The 14,901-nt window shown below is 35.0% G+C and overlaps 1 protein-coding gene and 1 non-coding gene across 7 annotated transcripts in view; one reads left to right on the top strand and one right to left on the bottom strand.

Annotated features, from left to right (window-relative positions):
• Positions 1-14,901, top strand: part of SPATA6 (spermatogenesis associated 6) — a 133,433-nt gene that overhangs the window by 88,124 nt on the left and 30,408 nt on the right. The gene's annotated exons all lie outside the window — the stretch shown is intronic.
• Positions 11,619-11,725, bottom strand: LOC115837698. The gene has a single exon (XR_004032758.1). It is a non-coding gene; the product is annotated as a U6 spliceosomal RNA (small nuclear RNA).

Below are 14,901 nucleotides of genomic sequence, written 5' to 3'. Positions count from 1 at the left end.
CATTTTATGAAGTCAATATTTACTGTAATGCTATAACCAGACAACAACATTACAAGAAAAGAAAAATGCAGACCAGTGGCCCTCATGAATGTGTATACAAAAATTCCCAACAACATAGTAGCCAATTAAATCCATCTGTATATAAAAATGAAAATACATCACAATTAAGTGGACTTATTGCAGAAATGCAGTATAAATTTATCCTAGTAAATGATTAAGAAAAAGCATATTTCTTATATGTAGTTTCAACAGACACAAAAAAGCATTCAATAAAATTAAACTCCATTCATGATAAAAACTCTTAGTAAAGTGGGAGTAGAAGTGAACTTCCTTTGAGCATCTGTTGAAAACCTATAGCTAACATATGCACTGGTGAAAGACTGATTGCTTTTTCTCAAAGTTCAGAAACAAAGCATTGTTTTCTTTAGCGTCATACTGAAAATCTTAGGCAATGTAATAAGGCAAGTAAAATAAAAGTCATAAAGGTTAGGAAGAAATATAACTATATTTGCAGAAGATACGATTATTTATGTAGAAAACTCTAAAGGATCTATAGAAAAGCTCATAGAAATAGTGAGTTGAGCATGGTCACAGAAAGAAGGAAAGTCAATTTTTTTCTATATACCAGCAATGAGCAATTGAAATTTTAATTTAGAAGATCTATGCCATTTACAATAGCACCAGTAATTTAAGTGCTTAGCTAAAATTCTAATAATATGTGTAGGATCTGTATGCTGAGAACTAGAAAACACTATTGAAAGAAATCAAGGAAGAGAGAAATAAATAGAGTTGACACATCATGTTCATGGACGGGAGGATTCAATATTTGAATCTCAATTTGATGTCTAGATTTTATGCAATCTTAATCAAAATTCCAGCACATGTTTTTAGTAGATATTGACAAGCTTATTCAACAATGTGTATGAAAGGCAAAGAAACTTGAAAAATCAAAACGATCTGAAAATGAACGAAGCTGGAGGACTCTCTGCCTAATTTTAAGATTTTTACAATAAAGCACAGTAATGAAGATTGTGTTATGTTGAGTAAATTATGGACACATATATCAAAGGAATAGAATAAAGATTCCAGAAATAGACCGACAATAAATACTGTCAACTGATTTTGACAAAAGTGTAAAGCCAATTAAATGTTGACTTTGTTTTTGTTATCTTTTAAATAAATGGTTCTGGATTTTTTTTTAAAGCCCTTTGGCATGTAATTCAAAATAGATCATAGATCTTCAATGTAAAACTGTAAAACTTCTAGAGGAAAACGTAGTAGAAAATCTGTGTAGTTTAATTTCGGCAATGAGTTTTTATATGATAGCAAGCACAACATCCATAAAGTTAAAAAAATTGATAAATTGGATTTAATTTGCTCTGTGAAAGTCACTATTAAGAGAAAAAAGAAGACAGGCCACAGTTGGATGACAATATTTTAAAATCACATATATGAGTTAGGACTTGCATCTAGAGTTAGGAAAAAAAAAAAGCACAAAACAACTATCCAAACTTAACAAAAAGAAAATAAATAACCAAATTAAATAATGGGCAAAAGATCTGAACAGGCATTTCACCAAAAGAACACATTAACACATGCTCAAGTCATAATGGAAATGCAGATTAAAACCATAATGAGTTACCACCATACACCCAAAAACAACAACAACAAAATTATGCTGACAAGGATGTGGAACAACAGGAACTCCCATTTAATGCTGGTGGGAATACCAATGGTATAGCCACTATATAAGACAGTTTTAAATAAAATTAAACATATACTTACCATATGACCTGGCAATCCTACTCTTAGGTCTTCATCCAAATGCATTGAAAATTTATGTTCACACAAAAATTTGTACACAAATATTTATAGAAACTTTATGGTTGCCAAAAACTGGAGGCAACAGAGATGCCCTTTATTGGTGAATGGTGAACAAACTATGGCATGTTTGTCTTCAATGGGGTACTACTCAACAATAAAAAAGAATGATCTATTAATTCACACAACATGATGAATCTTAAATACAGCTTGTTAAGTGAAGGAAGCCAGATCCCCAAAGCTACATGTATGATTTTATTTGTATGACATTATTGAAGTAACAAAATTTGTAAGGAGAGGGACAGAATATGTTGACTACAAAAGAGACCAGCCTGACAGGGAAATTTTTAGGTTTCAGGAACTGTTCTGATTGATATCGGAGTGAACAATACGTAACTTTATGCATTTGTCAAAACTCATAGGTATGTACATCAGAGTTAACTTTACTATATGAAAATTAGAAAAAAGCATGATGTTGTGTCATCCAAGGATGTAATGACTATCATAATTGATGAATATAACAATATTAAAATGTAAGACATGTTTAAATTAACTGACCTAAATAACTTTGGAATATGATGTTTTAAATGCATACGGTAAGGCTAAGACAAAAAGAACTACATAGTCACTATATTCTAGTTCAGTGGTCAGCAAACTTTTTCTGTAGACTGTAAGATGTTAAATACTTTTTACTTTTTAGGTCATAGCATCCCTGTGACAACTACTCAGCTGTGTGGTTGTAGCAAGAAAGCAATCATGTGCAATACGTAAACAAATGAGCATTTCTGTGTACCAAAAGAACTTTATCATTGTGCACTAAAATGTAAATTTCATGTAATTTTCACCTGAATTTTCATAAAATATTCTATTTTTATAGTCATTTATAAATGTAAATACAATTCTTAGCTCTTATATCATACTAAAATAGTCAAAGTGCCAGTAGTTTGATAACCCCTGCTCTAGTAAATAAATGTGTTTCATACAGGGATATGGATTAGCAATACTGAAAATATTTTACACATGTATTAGAGTTGAACCAATAAGTAAATAAACTGTAGATAAAGACAGTAGATTTCTCATTGTCAGATAAAGAATGTACAAAGAAGCCAGGAGGATGAAGGCTAGAATGAACTCTGTGATGTTGGGTTAGAGTTTGAGATGTTTTCATTCATGTTTATTTTAAAATATATACAAATAGATTGATTCAGAAGTTAAAAAAAGATATGAATATATACCTGAGTTAGAATACATACATATTTCCTAGCTCTGCCCTTCAAAAGGGCAGAAGCAGTGACAATAGCAATGAGCACACCCAGATCCCAGATCTTGGTTTCTAAAAAACCTTTTTCCAATGAAAGTTGCTAGTGCTCTTGTAACAATGGCTAATTCTGGGGCTGGGGTAGGGAAAATACAAGATTAACATGGAGCATCTTGTAGTGCAGAAAGTGAAGAATTGCTCGAAAAAAGTGATGGAGAGAGAGGGGGCATGCCAACAGGACACAGAAGCCAATCTAAATGAGCCTCTGGTCATCAGTATTGGAATAATACTATACAAAACCATAGAATTGGATTATAATTCAAAGAATAAAATAAATATCCAAGAGTCCATACTGATGTAAATGAAACAATGAATAATAGTGAGAATGGACAAATCTCCATTACAGAATTCTAAATAAATGATTATGAATATTGTACCCCCTACAGGAAGTAGAGCTTGCTTTCTATCCCCTTGAGTGAGTACTGGAGTGACACTGGACTTAGTGACTTGCTTCTAATGAGTAGTGCATGGAAAGGACAAACAGTAACTTGGGTGGAGAAATTGTAATCACCCAGTAGGTTGTTCTTGCCCACTGCCCAGAAAAGCTAGTACACTGAGAAAAGCAGGAGTTGCAGTAGAGAAAGTATTTAATAATAACAGGGCCAGTCAAGTGAGGAGATGGGAGGTATTTCCCACATCTGCCTCTCTGAGAATTCAGAGGCTAGGGTTTTTAAGGATGCTTTGGTGGTCAGGGGGCTGGAGAACTGAGGCAATTGATTAGCTAGGGATGAAGTCACAGGAGTGTTGAGACTACCTTCCTGCAGCTGAGTTAGTTCCAGGGAGGGGTTGCAGGACTAATTGAGTCAGTTCCTTGGTGTGGATCACAAGTCCAGGTGGCATCTCTTGGTCTGCCAAAATGCTAAATCTGAAAAATACTTCAAAGTTCTTTAGGTTTCACAATAGTGATGTTATCTACAGGAGCAGTTGGAAAAGTTATAAATCTTAAAACCTCCAGTTACATGACTCTGGGACAGTAAGCACTACAGAAAAGCAAGCTAAGCAAGCAATTATGGGTTATTGTTTAACTATTCTTATTTTTTAGCAAAGTTCAGACCCCTACTATAATTATAACTTTTTGGCCTTTTCTTTACAAAGGGCGATTTTGGTCCCCTAACAAGGATGTGGGTTAGTTTCAGGAAGAGACTATTATCATCCTTACTTTAAATTTAAATTTTCAACTAAATTCCTCCCATGATGAGCTTGGCCTATATGTAGGGATAAACAAAGGCAGTTAGCTTGTGAGGTTAGAAGCAAAATGGAGTGAATAATATTAGTTTTCTCACACTGTTAAAATTTTGCAAAGACGGTTTTAAAATATGGCAGACACCACCTTAAAGAAGTGATAAAGTTAACATCATCAGTGATTACTCAGGTTGATATCATGTATCCTTTGATATCATGTGATGTGAAGGGTGTTTCTCTGTGATATTGTTCTTGCCAAAGCCATAACTGCAGTCTAAATATGAGAAAACTTCAGACAAAATCAAATTGAAGGACTTTCTTCAAAATACCTGATCAGTACTCTTCTACATTGTCAGTCATGAGTAACAAGGAAGGACTATGAAACTTGTCACAGATTAGATTGGAGGAAACTAAGGAGAAATGATGACTAAATGTAACAGGATATTCTCTATTGGATCCTGGAACAGAACAAGTACATTATTGGAAAGACTGGTGAAATCCAAATTAAGTTGTCACTTCATAGAGTGGTACTGTACCAATGTTAATCTCTTAGTTTTGTCAGATGCACCATGGTTATGTGTTAACATTAAGAAAACCTCAGTGAAGGGTGAAGTTTCTGTGTATAGGTACTCTCTATATTGTCTTTGTAACTTTTCTGCAAGGTAAATATTCCAAAGTAAAACAGTTACAAAGTTATTGAATTCTTAATTTCAGTCCTTTGTAGCTTTAACTGAGTTGGTGTGATCCTAGGTCCCTTCCCTCTCAAACTTACTGTGTATAATTCTTACCTTCTCCAGCAAAACAGATAAAACTCCCTTCTGCCTTTCAGAGACTTTCTGCTTAGCTTTTTGTCCCCTCACTGCATAGTTTCAGACATTCTGCAAGTGTCTTGAGGGAACATTCAGCTCAGTTTTGCACCCATTGTGTCTCAATGAATTTTGGTCTCTAGAGTCATTAATTTTGTCCTTTTAGCATAGTGAGACTGCCAAAAACCTGCTGGATTCTCTGTCCTGCAGCAGTGGAGCTGTGGTTAAAAGAAGCATGGATTCTTGACATTTTGTTCTGTACTCAGAATCCAGAAATGCCTTCAGGAAAAAAAAAAAAAAAAAAAAAAAACCACTCCAATGCCAACCATTAGCTCACCTCTCTGAGGTTATCTCCTCTCAGGGATCTTGGCACCACTAATAATGTTGTTTAAGCAGCTTTCTAATGCTTTTAATACAAGAAAAAAATTTACATATGTAAGCAAACTACTTCCTATTCAGAAACACCACTTCTTTAATTTAAGTTTTATGTTTCCCCTGGCTTGACTTTCCTGAATGGAAGATAGTAAACTTGTTCATGTTGACTTGCACTGGACACTAATGTCAATATTTTAAAATGTTTTATGTTAAAAGCAACCTGAGCACAAACCCTTAAAATTAGTCATGTCTTTCTGACTATATTCATTCGTATAGCATTTATTGAGAATTTTCACCCAGTATCTGCATGCTATGTACCTGGCACTGTGCAAAGCACTCAGGATATTTTCATGAAATCAGATTTTCTGCTCATAAGGATTTCTTTTTTTTTTCGAGCTTTTTTTTTGTGGGGGGGAGGTTTGGGGATCCATATGCAGGTTTGTTATATAGGTAAACTCCTATCAAGGGGGTTTGTTATATAGATTATTTTGTGACCTAGGTATTAAACCTAGTACCCAGTAGTTATTTTTTCTGCCCCCTCCCTTCTACTCTCAACCCCCAAGGTGGGTCCAGTATAAGGAATTAACATAACCCAATGATTATTTAACAAACAAGTAAATGAATATACGACAGTAAAAATGTGGCACAGTATATAATTAATAATAAGAAGCATAAGCAGGAATTGTCATTGTTTTTCCAGAGAAAAACTGCAGTTGATTACATAGGAATAGTTGTTCATTAAATGTTGCTATCAGCAACTCACTGTGCATGTATTACTCCATTTTATCCCTTTATGTTATAAAGTAAGCACTATTAAGAAGTAAATACTATTTTAAAGATAAGGAAACTGAGGCTCAGAAAAGTTAAATGACCTGTATAAAGTCACACAGCTACTTTAGATGATTGTATCTAGGATTCGAATCCACGTCAGTACTCTTTGATCTTAACAGAGCTTTACAGAGATAAACACACGAAATGCAACTTGATACACATAAGACCAATAACATGCCAAATATAAACATGTAAGCATATATAAACATGAGATCAGTGGAAACATAGATGTTCAGAAATAGATAGAAATAAATAAACCTAATATACCAGAGATTGTGAGCTATATACTGAAATACATGTCCTGGCGACAGGTTAGAACAAAGTCCATGTTGGCCCCACTTGACAAATACAGATAAAGATATACCATGTAAGTATAAACAGGTGATTTTTTTTCTTTTTTTACTTCACAAAGAATTTATTTAAATATCAACCACTTCAAGAACATTGAAAAAGTATTTTATGAATCATTAAATATTTTACTTGCAGAGAGGAAAGTTAAACATAATATGTCAGAAGTTTGATAACTATTAGAAAATGAAGAGAACCTATCTTAAACTAATGGAAGTCAGTGATTGGGGAAGAAAGATTCTGTTGAAAATAAAACCCAAAGACAAAGGAGCAAACACTCAACATATTGGTTTATACATTTATTCAAGAAAGTGTAAATCATGTAAAACCAGATCACTTTTAAACCCCAGGCTCTGTTACCTTAAGCAGAATTGAGTGTGTGTGACTTAATCCTATCAGCCTTCCTGTCTAGAAATGCATGTTTCTTTAAATAAAACTCATTGTGTACATTGCGAAGAACATCCACACAGTGTTTTCATTGAGCCAGTCATGGAGAACCAGGGTGAGAAGTTTAGACTTTATCCTGAAATCGAGAAGTCCTGACTTCAGATGCATTCAAGGTTTAGGTAGATATTGAATACTGTGGCTAATAGAGAATGTATACAGTTGTCTCTTGGTATCCACGGGGGATTGGTTCTGGGATCCCTCAAGTTCCTTATTTAAATGGTATGGTACAATATAACTTCTCTGGAGGGCAGGGCCACCGCTCAGCTCTAATTGTTTTCTATGTAGACTTTGAGGCACAGTGTTGGTAGGTTTTACTGATTTTTAGATAATTTGTTGTCAACTAATTCAAATTAAAAATATAAAACACTTTGTGTGCCAAACAAACCACATATAGCAGAGGCTTTCCTTTAAAACATGGAGAGCCTCTGAGATGTTAAAATGTTTCATTACTGTTTTAAGAAAATTAATTTGATAACATTAAGTGCTCAGCTTGGGGGAAGCGTAAGAATTTGAGATGAGATTTGCCAAAACAATATAATGGAAGAATACCTCGGGAAGGGTATGTGATTTGCCAGAGTTTGTTATGGTTTAGGTTTTAATATTTTGAAGTTGATTAATAAATTTAGCTAAAATTTATTGAATTGTGACTATATACTAGGTACTGTAGTAAATGCTATTTTATAAATGCTCTGGAATCAATTATATATGGGTGTATATATATATATATTTTATTGCCACCTTTAAATTCAGGGGTACATTTGCAGAATGGTTTGTTACATAGGTAAACGTGTGCCATGGTGATCTGCTGCACAGATCATTCCATCACCCAGGTATTAAGCCTAGTACCCATTAGTTATTCTTCCTGATCCTCTCCCTCTTCCCACCTCCCTCCCTCCAACAGTCCCCAGTGTGTGTTGTTCCCCTCCAGGTGCCCATGTGTTCTCATCATTTAGCTCCCACTTAATAAGTGAGAACATGTGGTATTTTATTTTTATGTTCCTACATTAGCCAAGGATAATGGCCTCCAGCTCCACCCACGTCCCTGCAAAGGACATGATCTCCTTCCTTTTTATGGCTGCATAGTATTATTCCATGGTGTATATGTACCACTTTTTTTATTTATCCAGCCTATCATTGATAGGCATTTAGGCTGTGGAATCAATTTTTGTACAAGTTTCTTACTACAGTTTCCTCATAGGTTTCTTTAGAGTGTTATGGTTTTAGTATATGTAACATGCTTAGAATGATACTGTCATATGAGGAGTGTTTAATAAATATTAGGTATTTTTTAAAAATAACATGTCTGTGATTGTAAAATAGAAATTTTTATAAGTGAGCAATTTGTCAATTTTTGCTTTTGTTGCAATTGCATTTGGTGTCTTCATCATGAAAATCTTTGCCCGTGCCTATGTAGTGAATGGTATTGCCTAGGTTATATTCCAGGGTTTTTATATTTTTGGGTTTTGTATTTAAGTCTTTAATTCTTCTTCTTCTTGAGTTGCTTTTTGTATATGGTGTTTTCCTCCACTTTCAGCCTTCTGCATTTGGCTTGCCAGTCATTGCAGCACCATTTATTGAATAGTGAATCCCTTCCCCATTGCTTGTTTTTCTCAGGTGTGTCGAAAATTGGTTAGTTGTAGGTGTGTGGCCTTATTTCTGGGTTCTCTGTTCTGTTCCATTGGTCTATGTGTCTGTTTTTGTACTACTACCATGCTATTTTGGTTAGCGTAGCCCTGTAGCATAGTTTGAAGTTGGGTAGCATGTTGCCTCTGACTTTGTTCTTTTTGCTTAGGTTTGCCTTGGCTCTTCAGGCTCCTTTTTGGTTTAATATGAATTTTAAAATTTTTTCTATTTCTGTGAAGAATCTCAATAGTAGTTTAATAGGAATAGCACTGAATCTATAAATTGCTTTGGACAGTATGGCCATTTTAAGGATATATTGATTTTTCCTATCATGAGCATGGGATGTTTTTCCATTTGTTTGTGTCTTTTCTGATTTCTCTGAGCAGTGTTTTGTAGTTCTCCTAATAGAGATCTTTCACCTCCCTGGTTAGCTGTATTCCTAGATATTTCATTCTTTTTGTGGCAGTTGTGAAGGGTATTATATTCCTGACATGGCCCTCAGCTTGACTATTGTTGGTGTATAGGAATGCTAGTGGTTTTTGAACATGGATTTTGTATCCCCTGAGATTTTGCTCAAGTTATTTTTCAGCTTAAGAAGCTTTGGGCCGAGATTATGGGGTTTTCTCAATATAAGATCATGTAATCTGCAAACAGGTATGATTTGACTTCCTCTCTTCTATTTTCCTGTCTTTCTCTTGTCTGATTGCTCTGTCCAGGATTTCCAATACTATGTTGAATAAGAGTGATGAGAGAGGGCATCTGGTCTTGTGCTGTTTTCAAGGGGAATGCTTCTAGCTTTTCCCCATTCAGTAGGATGTTGACTGTCAGTTTGTTGTATATGGCTTTTATTATTTTGAGTTATGTTCCTCCAATGCTTAATTTATTGAGAGTTTTAACAGGAAGAAATGTTGAATTTTATCAAAAGCCTTTTCTGCATCTATTGAGATAATCATGTGGTTTTTGTCTTTAGTTCTGTTTATGTGATGAATCACATTTTTTGATTTGTGTAGTGTTGAACAAACCTTGCATCTTCAGGATAAAGTCTGCTTGAATGTGGCGGCTAAGCTTTTTGATGAGCTGCTGGATTCAGTTTTCCAGTATTTTCTTGAGGATTTTTGCCTTGATGTTCATGAAGCATTGGCCTGAAGTTTTATGTCTTCCAGGTTTTGACATCAGGATGAGGCTGTGGTCTCATAAAATGAGTTAGACAGTAGTTCCTCATCCTCACATTTGTGGAATAGTTTCAGTAAGAATAGTACCATCTGTTCTTTGTACATCTGGTAGAATTCAGCTGTGAATCCATCTGGCCTGAGGTTTTTTTTTGTTGTTAGTAGGCTATTTATTACTTCTTCAGTTTCAGAACATGTCATTGGTCTGTTCAGGGATTCAATTTCTTCCTGTTCAGTCTTGGAAGGATGTTTGTATCTAAGAATTTATCTATTTCTTCTTTATTTTCAAGTTTATTGCATAGAGGTGTTCATAATATTGTCTGATGGTTGTTTTTATTTCTGTGGGGTCAGTGGTGGTATCCCCTTGTTTCTAGCATTGTGTTTATTTGATGTCTCTTTTCTTCTTTATTAGTCTAGCTAGCAGTCTATTAATTTTGTTAATTTTTCAAAAAAACAGCTCCTGGATTTGTTGATCTTTTAAATGGTTTTTCATGTCAGTCACCTTCAGTTCAGCTCTGATTTTGGTTATTTCTTGTCTTCTGCCTGCTTTGGGGATTGCTTGCTCTCGGTTCTCTGCTTCTTTTAGTTGTGATGTTATGTTGTTTTAAAATTTGAGATCTTTCTAACTTTTTGATGTGGGCATCTAGTTGTATAAATTTACCTATTAACACTGCCTTAGCTGTGTCCCAGTGATTCTGATATGTTGTATCTTTGTTCTCATTAGTTTCAGAGAACTTCTTGGTTTCTGCTTTAATTTCATCATTTACCCAAAAGTCATTCAGGAGCAGTTTGTTCAATTTCTATGTAATTGTATCTTTTCGAATGGGTTGTGCTGTGGTCTGAGAGATTGTTATGATTTCAGTTCTTTTGCATTTGCCGATGAGTGTTTTACTTCTGATTATGTGACCAATTTTAGAATATGTGCTAGGTGGTGATGAGAAGAATGTATATTCTGTTGTTTTGGGGAGTAGAGTTCTGCAGATATCATCAGGTGCATTTGATCCAGAACTGAGTTCAGGTCCTGAATATCTTTGTTGATTTTCTGTCTCGATCTGTCTAATATTGTCAGTGGGGTACCAAAGTCTCTTACTATTATTTTGTGGGAGTCTAAGTCTCTTTGAAGGCCTCTAAGAACTTGCTTTATAAATCTGGGTGCTCCTGTGTTGGGTGCATATGTATTTAGGATAGTTAGATCTTCTTGTTGGATTGGCCCCTTTACCATTATGTAATGCCCTTCTTTGTCTTTCTTTATCTTTGTTGGTTTAAAGTCTGTTTTGTTAGAAACTAGAATTGCAATTCTCGATTTCTGTTTTTCATTTGCCTTGTAGATTTTTCTCCATCCCTTTATTTTAAGCCTATTTGTGTCACTGCATGTCTCTTGGGTCTCTTGAAAACAGCATACCAACAAGTCTTGGTTCTTTATCCAGCTTGCCAATCTGTCTTTTAATTGGGGCACTTAGCCCATTTAGATTTAAGTTTAGTGTTTATATGTGTGTATTTGATCCTGACGTCATGATGTTAGCTGCTTATTTTGCAGACTATGTGGTTCCTTTATAGAGTCACTGGTCTGTGAACTTCATTCAGTGTGTTTTTGTAATAGCTGGTAATTGTCTTTCCTTTCCATATTTAGGGCTTCCTCCAGGAGCTCTTGTAAGGCAGGTCTGGTGGTAATGAATTCCCTCAGCACTTGCTTGTCTGAAAAATATGGAATGCTTCATAAATTTGTGTGTCATCCTTGTGCAGGGGCCATGCTAATCTTCTGTGTATCCTTCCAATGTTAGTATATGTACTGCCAAAGTGAGCACTAAAATAGCTTTATGTGGTTAGTGTTTTGCAAGGAATATCTTCTTTCATACTTACACTTTTAACGTTTTTGTTTATTTAACAGGGATTTTTCATAGCATATATTGACTTTTTTTATACAGTGTGGAAATCATGGTGTTTTAATTGTAGTAGTCAGTCTGTTCCTTTCTTATGTTCCTACTGATATATTTGGGTATAAACCTATTGTTTTCTATTTGCACTACCTGTTCTATATTCTTTATTTCCTTTTATCCTCTTTTGGGTTGAGTTATATTGTTATTTAATTTTTCTATTGTTATTAACTAGGGATTTTCTTTCCTATTCCTTTGATGGTAACTTCAAAGATTAAAACAAGTATTCATATTAAAGTTTAACATAAACGAACATGTTAATTTTATTTATTCCTCTTCTGACTTAACAATGTTTGCCAACCCCTGCTTTTGTATTTGTATTCTCGTATAATTTTTCCGTAAGATTTTGATGATATGACTTCTGTGGTATAAGCATGTTCCATTGTTATCTACAGTATTTTCTCTAAATTGGTACCTTTAAATTGGGATCTAGAGGCTTAATCAAGTTCAGTTTTTATTTCAGAAGTCTTATTGTGTCTTTCATTGGCAGGCACTTAATATCTGATTCATATTCTCTCCATCTCTACTTTCCTTCCCTCTCTCTCTCTCACAAATCCAATGCAAAGATGCATTACATAGGCGTTACAAAAGTATTGAATTTTCTTATCTGTCCTTCTACTCCTCATCCCACTTCATCTGTTTTGTTACTTAATGTCATTGTTCATCCCTTCTTTTTCTAGTGTTCATAATATTTTGTTCTTTAACATTCTCCAAAGGTGACCAGTTAGTTTTCCTTTTTTTTAGATCATTGTGAACTCATGGATTTGAACATATTGATGTGTTTTGTTGTATTTCAGTTACTATTGGTACCCAAATAAGCTCAACTTTGGCCAGTGGGAAACTCTTCATGTCTTTATGTCTTGCAAATCTTTTTATGTGGCCCTAGTAGGCCACATAGATGAGTCCCAGACTCATCTTGTACATTTCATCACACAAAAATCAAAAACCTCTCCCAATTTCTGTTGATGTTCTTAAATTAACCCACTGATATTTTTGAGTGAGCATGTTTTTGTTATTTTGAAGTTATCAGGTTTATTAGATGCCTCCTGTTTTCCTCTGAGCTCTCCTCCACAGATGCAGATACCAACTGTATTACTACTGGTGGTTTGTTCCTCCTCATATGTTGGGGTTCATGAAGATATCTTGTCACCTCATTTTGTCACAGATGCTTTCCATGTATTATTTGGTACTACTATTCTAGGTCCTTTAAAATTTTTTATTTCAGAATAGTCTGCTTTTATTCTAAATTATATTGCATAATGAGTTTTCACAAAGTGTACCCATGTGGTGAACAGCATCCAGGTCATAGACATGACATTACCAGCACCCTAGAAATGTCTCTGGTGCCTCTTTTCAGTCACTACACTCTCTGCTCTTCTAATATGTCACAAAATATAAATTAGTTTTGTTTGTTTTTGAATGTTTTATAAATTGAGTCATATTTATTCTTTTTTTTTTTTTTTTTGAGATGGAGTCTCGCTCTGTCACCCAGACTGGAGTACAGTGGTGCAATCTTGGCTCACTGCAAGCTCTGCCTCCCGGGTTCACGCCATTCTCATGCCTTAGCCTCCCGAGTAGCTGGGACTACAGGCACCAGCCACCACACCCGACTAATTATTTTGTATTTTTAGTAGAGATGGGGTTTCACCATGTTAGCCAGGATAGTCTCGATCTCCTGACCTTGTGATCCACCTGCCTCAGCCTCCCAAAGTGATATTTAGTCTTTCGTATCTGATTTCTTTTGATTAATGTTTGTGACATGCATGTGCTTCATTTTCATTGCCGTATAGCTGCAGTCAACAAACTATGCCACACAGGGAAATTCTAGCTATTTTTTTAAAAACAAAATTTTATTGCAGTATGGATATACTCATTTGTATACATGTTACCCATGACTGATCTCAAACTACAACAGCAGAGGTGGGAATTGTGACAGATCCCATAGTATATAAATCTGAACATATTTCCTACCTGGCCCTTCACAAGAAAAGTTTGCCAACCCCTGCTTTTGCATTTGTATTCTTCCAAAATAATACCATAATCAATTCTACTTTTAATTTTGGGCTAATACTAATAGTGCTACCATAGACAATATATTGTGTATCTTCTTTGGTGAACATGTATACAGTAGTCCTCCTTATCTTTAGGGGATATGTTCCAAGACCCCTTAGTGGATGCCTGAAACCACAGATGTACTGAACTTGCATTCTGTCAGTTAGAACATGTTCCCATCCATGGCTTCTGCCTGCAAATTTAATGCCTTTCTCAACTTAACTAAGTGCTTACCATGCACCATGCCATAACTTTTTATAGTTTGAAGTGTGACAGCAAAACTAGTATGAACTTTTTTTTCTTCTTTACAATCCCAGGAATAGATTAGTTCTGACCATAGATTATAGCACTCTCAGAAAACATTTTTTTTCTTTCCAAGTCAAGAACTTTCACCTTTTCACTTAAAGGAAGCACTTTACTGCTTTGCTTTGGCATATCCAAATGGCCAGCATCACTATTGTGCTTTGGGGCCATTGCTAAGTAAACTAAGGGTAACTTGAATGCAAGCATTATACTACTACCACAGTCAATCTGATAGCTGAGATGGCTGCTTGGTGACAAATAGGCAAGTAGTGTATACAGCGTGGATATGCTGGACAAAAGGATGATTCATGTCCTGGGCAGACGGAGCAGGACAGCGTAAGATTTTATCATGCTACTCAGAATGATGTGCAGTTTAAAATTTATGAATTATTTATTTCTGGAATTTTCCATTTAATATTTTTTAGGCTACTGTTGACCACAGATTATTGAAACCATGGGAAGTGGAACTGATGATTAGGGGGACTACTGTGTGTATTCTGGCTGGAAACATACCTAAAAGTGGAATAGTTGAGGCATAAGGGAGGTGTCTCTTCATCTGCAGAAGATAATGCCAAAAAGATTTCAAAGTGTTCCAGTATCATTGTTTAAGAATTCTAGTTTCTCCCCATCCTTGCTAGCACACTGTATTTATATTTTGTTTTGTTTTGTTTTGTTTTCCCAATACTACTGTT

The sequence above is a fragment of the Nomascus leucogenys genome, chromosome 12 (assembly GCF_006542625.1).
Source record: "Nomascus leucogenys isolate Asia chromosome 12, Asia_NLE_v1, whole genome shotgun sequence".
NCBI lineage: Eukaryota > Metazoa > Chordata > Mammalia > Primates > Hylobatidae > Nomascus > Nomascus leucogenys.
This window is presented reverse-complemented; position numbering and strand designations above follow the sequence as displayed.